Source organism: Euprymna scolopes, chromosome 14, assembly GCF_053919585.1.
Source record: "Euprymna scolopes isolate OS-2025 chromosome 14, ASM5391958v1, whole genome shotgun sequence".
NCBI classification, from domain to species: domain Eukaryota; kingdom Metazoa; phylum Mollusca; class Cephalopoda; order Sepiida; family Sepiolidae; genus Euprymna; species Euprymna scolopes.
In genome coordinates this window covers 107,058,507-107,080,388 of record NC_136495.1, presented here as the reverse complement: position 1 = coordinate 107,080,388, position 21,882 = coordinate 107,058,507, and the positions used below count along the sequence as shown (strand labels likewise).

General features: G+C 30.8%; 1 long non-coding RNA gene across 8 annotated transcripts in view; it reads right to left on the bottom strand.

Moving 5' to 3' along the window:
* Positions 1 to 21,882, bottom strand: part of LOC145293206 (uncharacterized) — a 1,032,236-nt gene that overhangs the window by 367,367 nt on the left and 642,987 nt on the right. For 4 of the 8 annotated variants that reach the window (XR_013869688.1, XR_013869691.1, XR_013869689.1 and 1 more), the window contains exon 3: positions 14,167 to 14,221. The exons of the other annotated variants lie outside the window; for them this stretch is intronic. This is a non-coding gene — a long non-coding RNA (uncharacterized LOC145293206). The remainder of the gene's footprint in view (positions 1 to 14,166; positions 14,222 to 21,882) is intronic. 8 annotated transcript variants of the gene reach the window in all.

Here is a 21,882-nt window from a genome sequence, read left to right as displayed (position 1 = left end):
AGGGAATCTCCCACTAAGATACGAAGTCTATTTTGAACTCTGTCAAGGCAGGATAAGCTGCTTCTAGCAGCTCCTGCCCAGATGTGGCAAACAGCACTCTATCGTTGGCCGAACCTGGCTTTTATATAGGTAGAAAATTGCATCATCAGTGAGATATCTATTGGAGCGGGAGAACGATCCCACCATTTTTCCATCGACCTTATTTATTTTCATTCAACCTTGCACAACTTTTTTCCCCCGTCTCATTTTCTTTCTGTTTGTTTGTCTCGCTTTCCTGTCTCCTTTTCTCTCGTCTACATTTCTAAATCTCTCCTGCTCTCAACGTCTTCAAAATTTCCACGTATATTTTTCTTACGCTTTCGATTCTTTGTTTTTTAACTGTCAATCTTCTTCTTTTTATGTCTTAATCCTTATATGGTATTGGGCACATTTACAAATACAATAACGGGGAAGCTATTTGATATAAGTACGTATCAGTCTAAATGTCTATGCACGAAAAATAAGGAAATGTCATTGATAGAAATTTTAATTGAAAATGAAAATCAGTTTTATTGTATTTTGCCGATGTACCGTAATCATAAGACAGGGGAGATAAATCAGTCTGCCATACAAATAAATAATAATAAATGACAGGCAAAATAAAAAAAATTATTTTTAACCACCGAAGGACGCCCAACCTTTCATGGTTGTAAAATACGCTTAAATATATGTTAATTCACGCAGAATTAGTATTTATAATTAAAAAAACAATAAATGTAAAAATAAAAATAAAGAATGCAAAAAAAAACAGCAAAAAACAAAGACAAAAAAAAACAAAAAACAAATTAAATATAACCTACCGTAGACTTAGCACCTACATAATCCGACTTCTAAAATGTTTATAATTACAAAAGAAAAATTCAACTATATAAAGATAAAAAAAGAAACCATTGTTAAATAGAAATAGACTTATCACTTACATAAGCTGATTTCGCAAAAGTCTCCAATTATAAAAGAGAATTCAACTACATAAGGATGAAAAAAGAAAGCCTTAATTAAAATTTAAAAAATAGAAAACGGGCATCACCAGCTGCCTACCATGTAGCTGTTTCGGAGATTTAAAAACAAGACAGCTGTAAAATACATGGCTCTCCAGTGGAAAATACCTCTTTCCCAATAACAAAATGTAGAACAATACGGTTAAAATTTATACTAATATATAAAGAAATATATTAAAAAAATATTAATCTATAAATATAAAAGCAAAAATATATGTATGTATGTATGTATGTATGTGTGTGTGTGTGTTCGCTTTTTCTGTGTGTCTACAAAAGGCTTCTTTCAGAGAAGCGGTCGGTCGGTTCACAATTTTTTAAAACTTTTTATATCACATATAAATCGTAATATCTCACAGTTAACAACGAAGCTCGCCTGTCTATTTAATTTGGTAAATTTCGGGAAGATAAATATTCAATATTTGTCGCTCGCCGCATGTGGGTTAGTCTTTTTCCTATAACATCTTGGGGGTGGGGGAAAAAGTGTTCAGCAGTAAATGAATACTATCTCGCAGTCAAACTTGACCTCATTAACTCATTAAAACGGGCACCTGCTAAATCTAAGTAATTAAATAAATTCAAACGTGTTTCCATTAGCATCTCGCGGTGGGGCGATGGTTAACGTCGCACTTTTTTTTTCACACTTTAATTTACAACTTTGCCTCAACGGTTCGGGTTCGATCTTCATATTTACTTGTTTTAACCCCCCACCCCCAAACACCGGGCAACGCCGGGTACCCCTCGCTAGTAATATATATATAAGTAAATTTAATAATATGATTAAAAGATCTATTCTGCGACTTGTTTACTAGCAAATAAATGCTATGAGAATAAAATTGAATAAAAGCTTAAGAACCTTTGGTATCAGACAAACGGCGAAAGATGTTGAAACTGACATTTGTAAGTTCTTCAAAACAAAGTCACAAGGATTTTACAGTGATGAAATTAAAAGGCTTGTTAATAGATGGAAGGAAGTCATAGATATTCAGGGAAAGTATATTAATGATAAAATCTTTAATAAAATATAACATTTGGTAATTTCTTTTCTTTATTTATAAATTCAAACAGAACTTATGGGATGACCTGGTATATATATATATATATATATATATATATATATATATATATATATATATACATAAATATGTTGAATATGAAAACTAATGGCTACACATATGCAAATATGTTTCAGTGACCACCCTGCTAGGGAAAATCACATCATCAGGCCAAGAATATCTCCGCTTTAGTTGATCCTTTCCATGTTTGATATCTTGGAGACACGAAGTAAAGTGTTCAACTGTATAGGAGCGTAAATTATATTATTGGAAGTATTGTTTAGTTTCGGTAGTATTGTTTAGTTTTGGTAGTATTGTTTAGTTTTGGTAGTATTGTTTTGTTTTTAAACAAAACCCAAAAAACACAATGTGTCAACCAAAGAGTGCCCAATGTTTAGACATAGCGATATGAATATGTTGAATATGAAAACTAGTAGCTACACATATGAAAACTAATGGCTACATATATGCAAATATGTTTCAGTTACCACTCTGCTAGGGAACATCACATCATCAGGCCAAGAATATATATATACATCATCAGGCCAAGAATATATATATATATATATATATATATATATATATATATATATATATATATATTCATGAGCAAAAAATAGGACAAGAATGAAAGAAGGAAGAAATCGATTTTTCAGTATTTTTTCCATTGACGTTTGTTAATTTTAACTGAAAATTTCTATTTTGCAGATCATTATAATTATAGCATATAATAATAAGTAGAAGGATTAATCTAAAAATGGTAAGATCGCATCTTAGTGAGGATATAAAAACCGAATTACAGGATTAAGGCAGTCTAAAATAATTTAAAAGCAGATTTTTTATATTTTAAGAAAAGAAAAAGTGAAAGGTTCAAAGTCGAATGCTTGGTAAAAGGGAAATCTGGATCTGGTCGCCCTAGAGCAGTCACTTTGAAGGAAGACCTCAGGTTAAATTAACTGTTTTGAAGGATTGAAAGAAAACTTATGTTGACAATAGCAAAGAATTCAAAACAGGGACTGGAAATTCTCTTTCTAGATATACAATATCTTGACGAATGAAAGAAATGGGATTTTCTTCTAAAAGGTATCCAAAGAAGTCATTTTTATCTAAGAAGAACATCAATGATAGAAAGAGATTTTTCTCATATTATGACAAGAAAGATACAGACTGGTTCAGGAATGTTTTCTGGTCAGATGAATCAAGATTTTGTCTTGTTATTGATGCTCCCGATGCTCCCGAATGGTGCAATCGAAGAACTGGAGAAAGATTTTCACCAAGTTGCATAAAAACGACAGTTAAACACGAGAATGGATGGATAATGATATGGGGAACCTTTACTGCAGCAGGAGTTGGGGAACTTCTTAGATGTGAGAAGTCAATCAATGCAAAGGAATACATTCGAATATTAGAAAAAGGACTGTTACCAAGTATCCAAAAGATGGGAATATCTCAGAACATTATTTTTCAGCATGATAATGCCCCTGCACACAGTGCTAAAGTCACAAAATGGTTTTCTGATAATTCAATTAATGTGATATTTTCGCCAGGTCAAAGTTCCGACTTAAACCCAATCGAGAATGTTTGGTCCATAATACCTCGTGCATTGGATGGAAGAACTTTTTCGAACAATGACAAACTGTGGGAAGCTGTGCAAAGCGAATGGAATAGCATCTCCTCTTCACAGTGTTCCACTTTGGTTGAGAGCATGTCTAAAAGGATTGATCTTTTAAAGTTCTAAAGTAATCAAAAGGAAAGGGAATGCGATTCCATACTAAATATTTGTTAAAGTAAATGTCTTGTTCTGTGTTATTAGTCTCGTTTAAGTTTCCTTGTTCAATTGTTCTTTATTCAATATAGCTTTTAGTGCAATAAAAGAATGTATATATATATATATATATATATATATATATATATCAAGTTAAAGGTATTCAGGAGATAAAATCAATGAATTAAAACGAGGTTATAAAGAGTGATCAATAAAAAAAAAGAGCCAGATATATTATTTTATTTTTATTTATATAGACAAGTATTATATACTCGCTACTCTAAACATGCTCATGTTTAGTGTAGCGAATTGATTTATAAAAAAAAACCAATCGTAAATAAAATTTATGTCTGTTATTTAGAGCATCTTGTCCTTGTCTGAATAACAGACATAAATTTTATTTCTTTCGCCCGATGAAGAACGATTGTTTTTAATAAATCAATTCGCTACACTTAACATGCTAATGTTTAGTGTAGCGAGTATGTAATTCTTGTCTATATAAATAATATATATATATATATATATATATATATATATATATTTATAGATCAATATCTCTCTCTCTCTCACTATATATATATATATATATATATATATATATATATATATATATATATAGATAGATAGATAGATAGATATAGATATAGATATAAATATACGGGCAGATAGCAATATGCCTTTATTTTTACTAACAGTTGTGGATGTACGGCATGGTCACGTTGACACTCATGGTTATCGTTAGACCAACGAAGTTAAGCAACGTTAAGCTTGGCCACTACCAGATAGGTGACCAATTTTGAAATACCAAATAAATGACAAAGGGGGTATTTACACCTCCCTGCAAGAGTTGCAAAAGCCCAACGTCATCATTTGAATAAAAATCATAAACCTGACAGTTATCCGTGTATAAAAGAAACAAACTTGAATTTTCAGAAGAAAAAAAAATGTTTAAACAACCTTGTTGTACATGCTACGGGGGATCGCTTTGGAATTTTTTACCCCCATGAAAATTCCTCCTTCGAGGGGAGCCGGTTGGACCCGCCTCAGGGTTAGTGCCACATATTCATTGTTTTCATAACAGTTGTGGATGGTTGGTGTTAGAAGGGAGACACACACATGGGAAATTTAACCAACAACGATATCCTTACCGGTTGTTAATACACAAGTATTTGTGGCCACTGAAAATGCTCCCTATCAATATTATATAATATTATCTTGTAAAATGTTTTATTCGGTTCTCGTGAGTCACCTTTAATCTTTTTGCCGGAAATGACTTTTCAAACATCATATTTTAAACTTTTTTTTCTTCTGAAACTTCAAGTTTGTTTCTTTTATACACGGATAACTGTCAGGTTTATCATTTTTATTCAAATGACATTTCGATACATTTGATAAGTATTATTGTTCTACAGCAATGTTTCCCAAAGCGGGCGGTACCGTACCTCTGGGTCTGGGGGCGCTACGGTACCTCTGGGGGCGGTACTTTGATATCGGGGAGGAGGCAATAATGCAAAAACGGGCGGTTAGGGGGAAAGTAACTAATAATATACCTGCACAGAAATATAGAGAGAAAATAGGTTATTCATGTTAAAGTGTATACATATATGCAGATATGTGTATGCAGTTTATATATATATATATATATATATATATATATATATATATATATATATATGTGTGTGTGTGTGTGTGTGTGTGTTTTAATTTCCCCTAATTAAAGGCCAGAGATATTTTGCAATTCATACACAAAACTAAGAAAACAAATGACTGATCGAAACATTTATAAGGCTGTAAAAAAGAGGCAAAATTGGCTCTAAATGAGTGATGATCCCCTCAATATGCCACGTTAATAGCATATCTCATATAGCCCACTACACAATTCAGGTCATTACCTTTCCAACGAGCCTTTATTTGTTAAATTCGGATCAGAAGTCGCTTGGATTCTAGACTTATTAAATTGCCCAAAAAGGAAGTGCATATACATACATACATATATATATATATATATATATATATATATATATATATATATATATATATATATATATATATAACTGCTTCATTTACTCACATAAAATTAATATACGAAAGTATAGATTTATGCGTAAACTTTAAGTATTTACTTCAAAATTGCTCGATACGTAGGTAGAGCTAGTTAGTAAGTTATAAAATGTATATGGCGATTAAGCTATACTGAATATTCGGCGTTTCATCCACTCTATGATTCTACAGGCTTACGCACGTAAGCCTGAAGAATCCTAGAGTGGATGAAACGCCGAATATTCAGTGTAGCTTAACTATATTTTATAAATTTCTCTCTCTCTCTCTCTCTCTCTCTCTCTCTCTCTCTCTCTCTATATATATATATATATATATATATATATATATATATATATATATATATATACTCTTAGCCACAAAAATTTTGAAATGCTCATATAATTGGTTCTCTGGGACGGAACTACATTATTTGAAAATCATAATATTCTATGGTTGAACTTTAATGAAAATTAGTAAAAGAAGAACCTATATTTTAAAACCAATAAAATATGCCCAAATGTGCCTACATTTGTATATATAGTGTCCGGGCAGGCTAGCTTCAGTTTTGCTGCTTTCGAATGAATTTTACTTAAGGTTTTTCGTTGCAATAATGCACTTGAGTATATATATATATATATATATATATATATATATATACACTCAATTGCGTCGTTGCATTCTTACAAAAGGCATGCCGAAACACAATATATATATGTCTGTCTGTGCGTGTGTCTGGTCAAGAATAGGCTTCTATTTGGTTGACTATTATAGAAAACTGATTACGTATAATGATAGAAGATGTATCGAGACACAGGAATGGGTATGTTTGATCTGGCATACTTTTGATTCATCAAAATTGTGGGGTCTGCGTACGCGCCTGGTCAACAAAATATAGAAATAAAAAATTTAAAAATGAAAAAAAAAAACGTTTACAATTGTTTTTTATATAGATGTACATAGTAATGCTTTGATAAGTATGTTTTAACTTAAATAAGGATGGTATAATAAAATTGTGGGGTCTGCGTTCGCGCCTGCCCTCCATAGAATGGAAATAGACACAAACTTTAATAAAGACTTTTCATATCTATCTGCGTAAGTATAATTTGATAATTATGTTTCAGTTTGAAGAAATATGGTATAATAAAACTATGGGGTGTTCGTTCGCGCCTGACCTTCATAGAATGGAAATATGTCACAAAGTTTAACAAGGTTGTTTAATATAGATTCACAGAATATTGTGATAAGTGTTTCAGTGTGAACAGGTATGGTATACTAAATTATGGGGTTTATCTATTATATTTTTACTTTCGTCATAGTTTGCTTTGATTTTGATACCTCCAAATTCGAAGCTATCTCTTTACAACTCTTCCTTTTCATAACCTATCATACTTTCATAAATCAGAGTCTACTTTCTGTAGGCTGCTTTTGAACCCAGTCAACGACGGGTACTTTTGCTAGTATATATATATTGAGCTTCCTTATCTTCTAATTCTCATCTTTTTATCACATTTTATCGGAATTGATCTGGCTCCGATGAAAGCGATTGTTAGCGTTCCTTTTTAATACTTGCGCCTTGTGCATTATATCAATATACTTAGATACTAATTTGGTTTATAATATTGTTAAAAAAACAACAACAAAAAAACCCAACAAACTTACAGGTGTTTATGTGGTAGGAGTGCTAGCAGTTTTTCTAGAAGCCCTAGAAGCAGCATTAAAAATTTGGGAAGCCCTGTTCTACAGGTTCAAGTTTATGCCAAAACGATCTTCGGTATTAAGATGTCAGGTTTATAATTATTATTCAAATGACCTTTGATAATGCAGGCGCAAGAAAATCATTTCTCGGCACACACGGCCCAAACATCCAACAGTTATTCAAATGTCTGGCGTGGTGTAGATTAAGCTTTCGGTGAGTTACGCATCATTGTCGAACATGTCATCGAATTTGCCATCACCCAACCGTCTTTAGATAAAAAGAAAATTGCCATTAGTCGCGTGATCTCGTGTAATGAATGAATGCGTGAATGTAGGATTGACATGAAATTCTTAAAGATAAACTAAAATGACCGAAAAATGGACTGAAATGACTTAAATAAATAAAAAGTAAATGACTTAGAATGACTTTAATGAACTTAAGGATGAATTAAATGACCTTAAGAATGACTTGAATGCTTAAAAAATAACTGGAATGATCTGGAGAATGACTTTGAGACTGACTGGTTGTAAAGTGGATGATCATTTTACATTAAATTAATGCAGAAAAGTGATCTCCCACTTTATATCACAAAATTACAAACATAAGTACAGCATGTAGTAAGAACAGATGGTATTTATTTGCTCCCCCACTGAGCAAATTAGGCACAAGGCCGTTTTTAATGTGAGGTAAAAACCAGCTCCCCTAAAAGTAGGCAAAAAGGGGGCACTCTGGTTACCAAAAATAATAATTGTCCCAGTAAAGAGGGTTTCCCCTCCATTGACTGGTACAAATTATCTTAAGTGCAGCATCTGCCGGAACAGATACTACACTTTGATCTTGGCCAAAAAGCCAAGAAAATGGTATTTATTTGCACCCCCACCTAGCAAATTAGGTACAAGGCCGTTTTTTTATGTGAGGAGTCAAGGGGGAATGAGGACCAACTCCCCGGGGAGTAGGGGAGCTGGATAGTGACAATTTGTATAAAGGGTTGCCCCTACATTGACCAAGGTCTTATATGTGTGGTTGGTATTTATTTGCACACACACCGAGCAAATCAGGCACAAGGCCGATTTTTTATGTGAGTAGTAAAGGAGAAATGGGGACCAACTCCCCGGAGAGTAGGGGGGCTGGATAGTGACAATTGGTATGAAGGGTTACCTCTACATTGAACAAGGTCTTATATGTGGGGTCGCCCCCACATATGGTCTTTGCTTGCAGTATGTATTTATTTGCTTCCCCACTGATCAAATTAGGCACAAGGCCGTTTTTTAATGTGGAGAGAGAGGAGGGAAAAGAGGACCAGCTCCCGATGGGTGGAAAATGGAAGCTGGATAGTAACTGTTGGTATGAAGGGTTTTTCCTACATTGACCAAGGTCTGATATGTGGAGTTACCCCCATATATGGTCTTTGCTTGCAGTAAATGCCGGAACCGATACTATCTCATTTATTAACTGCTCGGTAATTTTGATCTTGGCCAAAAGGCAAAAAAAAGCTTAAAAAGCTAAGAACAGCATCTATTAACAACAGACCTTTGATCTTAACCAAGAAGGCCAAGCACAAATGTGTTACAACAGACCGACCGACCGACAGATCGACCGACCGACCGACCGACCGACCGACGGAGTGACGTATAGAGTCGCTTGCACGCGACTAAGAACAGCTTTACTGTGATTGTTGTACGAATTTTACCTAATTTGCGTAATTCTTTGCAAAATAATATCTCATTTATTAACTGCTCGGTAATTTTTTGTTTTTTTTACCTATTCGATCATTTTTATTTTACTATTGCCGACATATCTGTTTGGGAATATTTTCTGTATCACTAATACATTTTTTTAGTGTGTAAATGAGTCTTCACCGTTCTTTGCTGTTATTTAATTTCTGGGGATAACGGTTCTTTGTTTTCCTTAGTTTTCCCGGGCAATACCGGGATAAAGGTTTCAGCTCGTATGCCATAAAACCGGCGAACAACAAACAAACAAACAAACAAACAAATCTAAAGTGTTCTTCTGTAGTTTAGAAACGTTTATTTTTCCTTACTCTTCTCTTTCCACTTTGTTTTTCTTTTACACATACTACTACAACTACTACTACTACTACTGATGCCACTGCTAGGCTATGCTACTAATGCTTGTATTCTTTCTACATCTACTACCACTCATCCTACTACTGCTATTATTACTACTGTTACCTATACTACTGTTGCTGCTACTACTACTCAGTCACTACTATTGCTACTACTAGTATTGCTACTACTAAGTGTACTACGACTACACATGCCACTACTACTGATACTATTGCTTATTGACTTCTACTGCTGCTACAACTGCTGCTCTTTCTACTACGCTACTACTACTACTTATTTAAACTATTGAAATTCTCTTTCTTTTCTTTGCATGCATTCACTTTCGACCTCTTTTTATCCAGTGTCTATTCTTCTCTACTCGTTACCAGTTCTCCCTTACAATCCCCGATTCGTCAACCTCCATCTTCCCCTTTTTTAGTTTCACTTCCTACCTGTGTTTGCTCCTACTCTGTTTTGTATTTATATTTTAATTTGTATTTCTTTACTTTTATTTATTTTCTACCTTCACAACCTTCCTTTCCAAACTTTCTTATTCCATGCATTCAATTCGTGTTTGGCCCTGCACACACCTATGAAAAAAAGAAAAAAACAGCCGAGTTCTTGACCGCCCACACGCAACCAAAGAGATAAATACCACCATTCATCCGCTGTCCTATTTGAGTTCTTTTCAAATTCCACCAATCAAAATTTGCCTTAGTATCTACGGTCGACGTCGATTTGTTCCTGTCAGGTTTTAGAGAACCAATGCTTTTAGCAGAGAACGTGATTCGACAAGAAAGATGTCTGCATTTTGTGGTACAACTGACCTTGGAACAATGCGGGTTCCGTCAGATTCAGATTTGTCCAAGTAATACAAATTCTCACGATATTAGCGCATTAGGCCCAATTCTTATACCTTAAAATCGCGACAGCAAATGTGGAATACATTGCTTTCTATTCTGTCACGTGATAGCCTATGGCTACTATGTCATGCTGTCTTGGGATACTTGCTTCCTGGCCTAAAATACACCAATCATTGATGCTATTGTTTTTTTCTGTATAATCAGAAACGAAAACAATGAATGCTTAAATATATTAAGAACCTGAGAGATAAAAGCTTTTTCTCAATTACTAGACCCAGAATAAAATAACCCGAAAAAGCTTGATATGCCGTAAAACAATACAACGAAAGAAAATCATAAATAAGTAACTATATAATTATAAAACCAAGTGGACCACCCGACCGCCTTTGCTTGCATCTTGTCTATCAAAAACATTTTTGCCATGGAAACCAGCTTGTGTTTAATAAAGTTCACACTTCTTTCGACAGTCCCACCCTATTGAGTACCAACAAACTTAAGTCTTTTCTAAACTTGTAGATATAGTTTCGATCATGAAACTATGTTTTCTTATGTTTTGGTTTCGGTTTCGATTCTGGCTGATTGCACATAACTCATATTTTTATTGACTTTCGAAATCATGATTATATATTGGGTTCAATATAATCCATATATATATAAGCGAAAATGTGTGTATGTATGTATGTACTTGGTATCATATTGAAGCTCCATCCTTCGCTCCGAAAAATATCGAAAAATTGGCCAAAACGTTAATTTTTTTCACCCTGAAATCAACGATTTTCTATAGGGAGGTGTCAACAAAAACCGTCCTCTCATGACGAGATCAGTTCTACGCATGCGTCAGATGACGTCATGACCTGATTTAGTTTAAATAGGTGAAAACTGACTAAATTTCGTGTACGTCGTGTTAGCTCAGTTGGTTAGAGCGTTGGGTCATTATCTAAACGTTTTGGGTTCGAATCGTGGTGTGAGATGTCTTTATTTTTTCGCTTTTTTAAATTTAAATATTGAAGCAGCGTTATTTAAGCCATTTTTCACGTAACGTTCGTTTTTCTGTCTTTTTTTTTACTTCGCTTATTCTTAGGGTTATATTAACACCCCCACCCTGACCGACTACACACACCCAAAAACACCCGGGTACCCACCGATTTTTAAATTTTAATATCGAAACAAGCTTATTTAAGTTATTTTTCACGTGTTTGTTTTTTATTTTTAGTTTAACGTTCGTTTTTCTGTTTTCTTTTTTGTTTTTGTTTTTACGATTTTTACATTTACCATCGTTCGTTTGCCTTACGTTAGTTTTTTTGTGTTTTTGTTTCGATGTTTTGATTACCCCCCCCCTCCCCCCACCGCCCGGGTACCTCCCGCTAAAGTTTTAACGTTCATTTTTATGTTTTCTTTTTTTTACTTCGCTTATTCTTAGGCTTTCATTAACAACCACACACACCTCCAAACACTCGGGCAACACCGGGTACCCCACCGTTAGTAAATCATATAGATCAGAGTCCATTTTCTGTAGGCTGTTTTTGAACCTAGTCAACGACGGGTATTTTTGCTAGTCTATATATATAAAAGCGAAAATGTGTGTGTGTTTGTATGTCTCGCAAAAACTTTCGACAGAGGCGACGGATTTTCACGTGTTTGGTATCATTTTGAAGCTCCACATCTTGGACGATAAATATCGAAAAATTGGCCCTAAGCATTAATTCCTTCAACTAGCCATTTTTGTACAGGCAGGGGTGGCCAAAAACTGTCCTCTCATGACAATATAACTCTACGCATGCGCATATGACGTCGGAACATGAATTAGTTGAAATAGTAAAAACAAAACTGACCTAATTTATTCAACGTTCTCTTAGCTCATTTGAGCGCGGCGTCATTATCTAAAGGTTATGCGTTCGAATCGTGGTGTGAGATGAGTTTTTTTCCGATTTTTAAAGGTTTAATATTGAAACAGGTTTATTTAAGCGATTTTTAACGTTCTATGTTTTTTTTGTTTTTATTTTTCAGATTTTTTAAAGAAGTTTTAATGTTCGTTTTTCTGTTTTTTTTCATCACAATTGTTTTGTTTTTGTTTTTCCGATTTTAAGAAATTTTAACATCGTTTGTTTGCCTTACGTTAGTTTTTTTTTCGATTTTTTAAATGTTAACACTTTTTATATAATATTTAAACAGGGTGATTACTTCGCTTATTCTTTTGTTTTGATTTACCCCCCCCCCGCCCGAGCACATACACTTCTAAACACCCGGGCAACGCCGGGTACCCCCGCTAGTTATATATATAAAAGTGAAAGTGTCTGTCTGTCTGTGTGTGTCTGTCCGCGTACGTTTCCCTACACAATAACTCTGTTAATTTTCAGTCTACAAACTCGATATTTGATATACAGGGTATGGAGGTTTGGGAAAATCTTTGTGATCCGTTTTCGGCTAGACATTTGGCTGTTAAGGGGTCAAAGTTTAACAATTTAACCTTTGAGAACTCTACCAAACTCTTCCGTCAATTTTGAGTATGAACCATTTAAATTTTAGATATAGGTTGCTGGGGCATGGATCTAACTTAATAACTTGATTTGGGTTTCAAAACATAAATGTTAAGGGTCATAATAAGGGTCAAAGTTTAAAAAATTTGACCTCTGCGGTCTCTACCAAATTACTCAGATAATTTCTGGTCTAAACATTTGAAATTTTTTATAAAGGGTATTTAGAGATAGGGCAAGCTTTTTAATCGGTTTCGGTCGATAATTTGATCTACCAATATATAAATGTATGTATGTATGTTTGCATGTCTGCCTAAAACTTTCCACAAAGGCAACGGATTTTACTAGGATCAGTATCGTTTTGAAGTTGGAACTTTCAGACTACAAATACCGAACAATCGGCAAAAAAACATTAATATCTTCATCTTACACTGGGCACTTTTCTACGGGGGAGAGTCTTTTTTTTCGCTGATGTTTTTGAAAGTCATCCTCTCCTTTCGATTGTCTAGCCTTAATTTAAACATAAGTAACTTCCAGTGTGGCGGGGGTCGTAACAGCAAAGACGTCAGGGGTTTTCCCATTCTTTTCCTCCTTCTCGGTACGGGTTTGAGCCTGCCTTCCTACTACCACTTTCTTTTTTTGCTCAACACACACCTCCAAAGACCTGGGCAACGCCGGAAATCCATGCTAGTATATATATATATATATATATATATATATATATATATATATATATATATATATATATATATATATATATATATATTTATATATAAAATTTAAAATGGCTATTTTTCAAAGGTAGAGTAACCAGTGACATATAACGAGGTTAATACAAGAGTGCTCAATACGGAAGTAGAGCAAGTTAGATTTTAAATTTGTCTTTACCTAAGCAGTAATTTGTTGCTACACAGTCGTGAGCATGTTTTGGTCTTCTAGTTTTCAGTAACTAGAGACCTTTTCAGGCAACAACGCTTATATTCAATAGCGGAATTCTAGAAGTCTCTAGTTACTGAAAACCAGAAGACCGAAACATGCTCATGACTATGTAGCAACAATTTGCTGCTTATGTAAAGACAAATTGAGTATATATATATATATATATATATATATATATATATATATATATATATATATATATATATAAGGCACAAAGAGGTGTGTTCTACTTACAAATTGCAAAGAATATTCCTCTGAGCGTGGCAGACTAGATGTTAGATGAACTCACCTGTAAAATAAAAAGAAAAAAAAATCCGTTAAATATAAACAATTGTAAAAAAAAAATACTAAATATTTATCTGGATTTTATAATGCGCGGACCTATCAGACTTTTCCGGGCAGTTTACGTAAAACGTCGGAAAGTGCAGAACAAAAGTTCTGTAATATTTTTCGCGCAAACGGTGACCATTTCTTCCGATGAAAAAAAAATTATTCCTGTTATTACAAATAAAATTCAATAAAATATTAATAGAAATATGAAAACATTATGTTTTGTTGTTGTTGTCATGATGAATAATTATTTGATAAATAATTATTTGATGAATAATAATTTGATGAATAATAATAATTATTTGATAAATAATTATTTGATGAATAATAATTTGATGAATAATAATTTGATGAATGATTATTTGATGAATGATTATTTGATGAATAATTATTTGATGAATAATAATTTGATGAATGATTATTTGATGAATAATTATTTGATTAATAATTATTGATGAATACTTATTTGATGAATAATTATTTGATAAATAAATATTTGATGAATAATTATTTGATTAATAATTATTTGATAAATAATTATTTGATAAATAATTATTTGATGAATGATTATTTGATGAATGATTATTTGATGAATGGTTATTTGATGAATAATTATTTGATGAATAATTATTTGATGAATAATTATTTGATGAATAATTATTTGATGAATAATTATTTGATGAATAATTATTTGATTTATAATTATTTGATTAATAATTATTTGATAAATCATTATTTGATGAATAATTATTTGATAAATAATTATTTGATGAATGATTATTTGATGAATGATTATTTGATGAATGGTTATTTGATGAATAATTATTTGATGAATAATTATTTGATGAATAATTATTTGATGAATGATTATTTGATGAATAATTATTTGATGAATAATTATTTGATTTATAATTATTTGATTAATAATTATTTGATAAATCATTATTTGATGAATAATTATTTGATGAATAATTATTTGATGAATAATTATTTGATGAATAATTATTTGATTTATAATTATTTGATTAATAATTATTTGATAAATCATTATTTGATGAATAATTATTTGATGAATGATTATTTGATGAATGATTATTTGATGAATGGTTATTTGATGAATAATTATTTGATGAATAATTATTTGATGAATAATTATTTGATGAATAATTATTTGATTAATAATTATTTGATAAATAATTATTTGATGAATAATTATTTGATGAATAATTATTTGATGAATAATTATTTGATGAATAATTATTTGATGAATGATTATTTGATGAATGATTATTTGATGAATAATTATTTGATGAATAATTATTTGATGAATAATTATTTGATTAATAATTATTTGATGAATAATTATTTGATAAATAATTATTTGATGAATAATTATTTGATAAATAATTATTTGATGAATGATTATTTGATGAATGATTTTTTGATGAATGGTTATTTGATGAATAATTATTTGATGAATAATTATTTGATGAATAATTATTTCATAAATAATTATTTGATGAATAATTATTTGATAAATAATTATTTGATTAATAATTATTTGATAAATAATTATTTGATGAATGATTATTTGATTAATAATTATTTGATGAATGATTATTTGATGAATGGTTATTTGATGAATAATTATTTGATGAATAATTATTTGATGAATAATAATTTGATGAATGATTATTTGATGAATAATTATTTGATGAATAATTATTTGATGAATAATTATTTGATAAATAATTATTTGATAAATAATTACTTGATGAATGATTATTTGATAAATAATTATTTGATGAATAATTATTTGATAAATAATTATTTGATGAATAATTATTTGATAAATAATTATTTGATGAATAATTATTTGATAAATAATTATTTGATAAATAATTATTTGATAAATAATTATTTGATAAATGATTATTTGATAAATAATTATTTGATGAATAATTATTTGATGAATAATGATTTGATAAATAATTATTTGATAAATGATTATTTGATAAATAATTATTTGATAAATGATTATTTGGTAAATAATTATTTAATGAATAATTATTTGATTAATAATTATTTGATAAATAATTATTTGATAAATAATTATTTGATAAATAATTATTTGATAAATGATTATTTGATAAATAATTATTTGATGAATAATTATTTGATTAATAATTATTTGATAAATAATTATTTGATAAATAATTATTTGATAAATAATTATTTGATGAATAATTATTTGATAAATAATTATTTGATAAATAATTATTTGATAAATAATTATTTGATTAATAATTATTTGATGAATAATTATTTGATGAATAATAATTTGATGAATGATTATTTGATAAATAATTATTTGATAAATGATTATTTGATAAATAATTATTTGATAAATGATTATTTGATAAATAATTATTTGATGAATAATTATTTGATTAATAATTATTTGATAAATAATTATTTGATAAATAATTATTTGATAAATAATTATTTGATGAATAATTATTTGATAAATAATTATTTGATAAATAATTATTTGATAAATAATTATTTGATGAATAATTATTTTATGAATAATGATTTGATAAATAATTATTTGATAAATAATTATTTGATAAATAATTATTTGATGAATTATTATTTGATGAATAATTATTTGATGAATAATTATTTGATGAATAATTATTGGATGATTTTTATAAAATTTACAGAAAATTTTAATTCAAATCAAGAAAATAATCATCGCAAAGTAAGTTTCAGAAATAATTGTTTTTGTTTCATGAATAACAAATAACTGATAGCAAAAAAAAAAAGCCTGTACGTATCGGTATAAATAAATATTAATATAAATAACTTTATTTCCTATTAAACACTATTATGTAAATGCTTTGGGTGGTTATCTAACGGATACATTCTTTACCTGAAGTCCTATATATATATATATATATATATATATATATATATATATATATATATATATATAATTATTATAGTAAAAAAAATAATTATGACAGCCCCTTTTAGAAATTCATTTCTTACTGTTGACCACTTTCAGTTGAATTAAAGTCGGTCAATTTAGCGCTTATGCATTGATCATCGTATAACGATTAGATCACTCTCTGACTGACGTAATGAACATTTAAAAATTAAAATGTTTAAAATTCAACGCTATATCACGCGGTTAATGGTAGCCGAATGGATACGCTCTCCGCTAATGGAGCCAGATATGTCTCGTGTTGCGGGGTTCGAATCGTTTGGCTGGTGTTAATCGTGTCACCCTGCAATGAAGAATCCCGAAAGGATGAAACACTAGTGTCTGTAGGTATTTAATTATTATAGTAAAAAAATAATCATATATATATATATATATATATATATATATATATATATATATATATATTCAGCCACTCTGATGAGTCTTGGACGACGAAACACGTGTCAGTAGATCATTATATTTTAAAAATAATATATATATAGTCATTATTCAAGCACATCTGATTGAACCCGACAGAGTTATTCTTTTTTCCGATTTTTCTGGATATCTTTTCCATTCGCCGAGCGGTCTTTTTTATTTCAGCTGGCATACTGTATAAAACAACGCCCACAAGTTGTTGTTCAGTCATATTCTACTCAAGCGCTTTCTATCGGTGCATCCGATTATCATCAGGAGCGATTGTTATTAACATTTTCTTTTCCTTTTCCTTTGTGGCTTTGTGTATTTATAGTTTTTTTTTGTTAGATATGTTTTCTTTTCCTTTGTGGCTTTTTGTATTTATAGTTTTATTTTGTTATTATTGGTTATAAAGATGGGTTCAGGATAGTTAGAGGCGAATTATTCTTATTTTTAATTTCGATTTTTTATTTTATACTTTATTTATTTATTTACTTGTTAGTTATAAATTACTGTTAGTATATTTGTCCCGGTGTTAAATGAGATCCGGTTAAAAAGGGTATGTTGTTTTTTTTAATAAGTATGGCTTCTAGTAATTTTAGTCATCGTGTGCAATTGTTAAGGTATCGAATGTTATTATTGTTAGTTAATATATTTGTAATGTCAGACGACTATAGGTTTTTATCATGGAATGTTAGGTATTGTTTTATGGCGATATTGTCAGCTAAATGACAGGCTAGTCGTCGGGAGAGTGTTGTTGTGGTGTGGCCTATGTATGCGTTGTAAGAGATTTTAGAGTGGGTTCGGATGTTAGAGAATGGACCAAGAGAGAGAGAGAGAGAGAGGAGAGAGAGAGAGAAAGAGAGGGGAGGTGTTTAAACCATATAGTTAGACACGTAGATCGGAAGTCAAGATCAGCTGATTGGATTGCGTGTGAGTCACGTGATCAGGTTAGCTGAATCGTGGAGATTTGGTTGGGACTTGGAAGAGAGCGGACAGCTTCGCTGTTGTTTCTTCCCCTTCGCTGGGGGGGGACGAATGCTGACGTGGTACAAATAAGACCTAGAAGAAGAAACCACACAGGCCAAATTCACTTTCCATTCTTCTGCGATCGATCTAGAAGGTAAATAAAAAAAACTATAGAACCAATTTCTTGTCTTGGAGTGAAATAAATCTTCGTCCCCCAAAACAGGTACCAGTCTCCCTCCCAGACGAGACGTTCCAGATGGACCAACAAAATGGCAGAAGGTATGTTCAAATGCATGTACCACACACAACGATATAAACTCTGATAAGATAATCAAACACTCAATCCTTTATGATACGACAATACAAAACGGAGACATTCTTTGAAGAGGCAAATAAATTCATATACTACATTTGTTTTGTTTTAATGTGGTGGTAGTAATGCGATTGTTTTTAATTATTAAATAGGAGGTTTTAAATTTAGTATAATATATTATTAGTTTTATCTTTTTGTTCTGGACGGTGGGTCTGGTGATGAATAACTAAATCACGACACACAGGATAGTATGTTAAGTGGACACAAAGACTTCATGTACTGACTAGTTAACATGTTTTATGTGAAACTACCGAAACGGACAGCAGCTGGAAAAACTTTCGAATGTAGACGCAACCGCGGGTGTTTGCATTGAACAATAAAAAATATCAATTATTTCGTTTTGCGCAAATGGAAAACAATGCAAGCATTACTTATTACGGGGTGATATTCAAAACGGTCACTTGTTAGTCCATCCAAATAGATACATAGGCATGGCTGACAAATGAAATGTATATGAGATATAGTGATAGAAGATTATATATATATATATATATGTATATGTATATATATATATAAATATATATATATATTCTAAAAAAAAAACTTTGATTGAAAAAATTTCAAAATAAAAATAAAGAATGCAGTATTGCAGCATTAAGAATTGATTATATAATGTAATATATTGAATTAAAAAATCTTTATGCTGCAATATTTTAAGTTATAAATTATATTTTTTACTAGAATATCTTGCCCTTTTCTTTTCCAGTTTTAACAACTAGTTATTTACTTTTCCATGTTTAAGCTTAACCATATTACTTTTCAGGCTCGCATTTTTCTATTGCAATCCGGGATTTCTCCAGACTTCCACTAAATTCACTTGTTCCTTGTTTAATTTCAGTCTTATTTTTTTGACCCCATAAACACATATGTAATAACAATGTGCTTTCAATAAAACCCCTCAATTATCTCCCTTTCACGCTTTAATTTTCTCCGTTTTACTTGTTACTTCTCTTTTCGAATTAGCAGCAACAGTAGTCGCTAAAACAACGTGGTTGCTATGGAAACCAATCATAAAAAGCGTCGTTCACATTCTTACATATATTTTGCAATTTTGAACACCAGAAAATTCATCATAACCTTTGTTTTACTGAACGAAAATTGAAATTTTTTTTTCACAATATAGCTGAGAAGGTGATCTACGAACTGTAATAAATGTTTGAAATTTGCTCGAAAAACGAGTGAGCGGTGAAGCTTTAAAGCAGTTCTAAATGACTAAAAGTGCCACTTAATATATTAAAACACTACGGTGTTTGAATGATATATATATATATATATATATATATATATATATATATATATAAAGAAAGAGAGATGATAGAGATATATAGAGAGAGAAAGAAAGAGAGAGAAAGAGAGAGAGAGAGTGAGAGAGAGAATACTTTGATATTTCAAGTATATCCAGATACTAGCAGGCCGCCCGGCATTGCCCGGTCGTAAAATACGCTTAAATATATTTTGATTAATGCAGTTTTCTTTTTTATTATTATATTATATTGGACCTAATATATTGTAATGAATTAAAAACTTTGAAAAAAAATGACTCGAGAATCGGAATCAAAACATTTAGTTTACGATTTTATTTTTACTTTGACGTTAATGCCTGAGCTATGTATGAAGATATGTTTTCTACAAGGCTAAAAATAAAAACATGAACAAATAACTATTACGTTACGCATACATATTCGTAACGTCGTCGTTCGACCATCACCTAGCAAATTACATTGTTTTAATTTTCACACTTTTGCACAGATTTTCCACATAAAGTTTCGCATGGGTTCGAATACTCTATATATTAAGGTTCATGTCTGTGGACAAAAAGCTGACAGAGGAGTTTGGTAAGCTACATTTGTTTAAACAAATATATATACGCGTACATATATATATATATATATCTATCTATCTATATATCTATAAAAACAGAGATGTGTGTGCCACAGACGATTTCTGATTGGTTAATCCAATAATCACATCTCCTAAAAAAGTATATATCTTACGCTCTTAACTTTACCATAAAATATTTTGGTCTTATTTATTGTCCATCTTGGAAGGGTTTAATTTTTTTCTAACTTTCCATTTACAAATTACAAAAATACGAAAGTTACAGACATCACAATCCAACCTCTGACTCAACGTCCGCCATTAACACAAGAAAGCAAACGCTGGAGAGATTATTAGTACTACTACTACTACAAACATTACCGCACGAAAACACGCGCACACACGCACACACACTCACGTCCACTACCGTCCTTGGCTACGTCACGTTGTTATGGCAACACGATAAATACACAGTAAATTTGATTTTCTTCATTTCTACGCAAATATTACGCAAATATAAATCATATAGAATATCTGTATGAATATAATTACACGTAATAGTTAAATAAAGATGATCATCGTATAAGAGAACCGAAAAAGAAAAACTAATAGGGAATTTGTATAAAGTTGTATTTTCTTTATAAATAAATAGAAAAAAGGGGTGTTGATAAGACTATCGATACTTATACAGTTTAGTGACGACATTAAAAAATGGAAATATTGAAAAAAAATTTTATTGTCCGTAACTGTTATAGACTGAAGTTCTCCGAAAAAAAATTCTTACAGCGAAAAACAATTATTTATCACGACGACGTCAACGTGGCCATTTTGGAAATGTACCTAGCAGAATACCTCCATTGTAGCCCAAATTTCGCAATCTAGCCTTTTTTTTTCTCGCCATATTGAGATGCGCACAACACATCTGAAATTTTTTTACGTTTTTTTTTTTTTTTTTTAATCTGCAATTTTTTTGCGTATTTTTTTTTTTTATAAATAAGAATACTATTGAATATGCAAAGAAATTGAAGAATGCAAAGAATTGAAGAATTTTTAT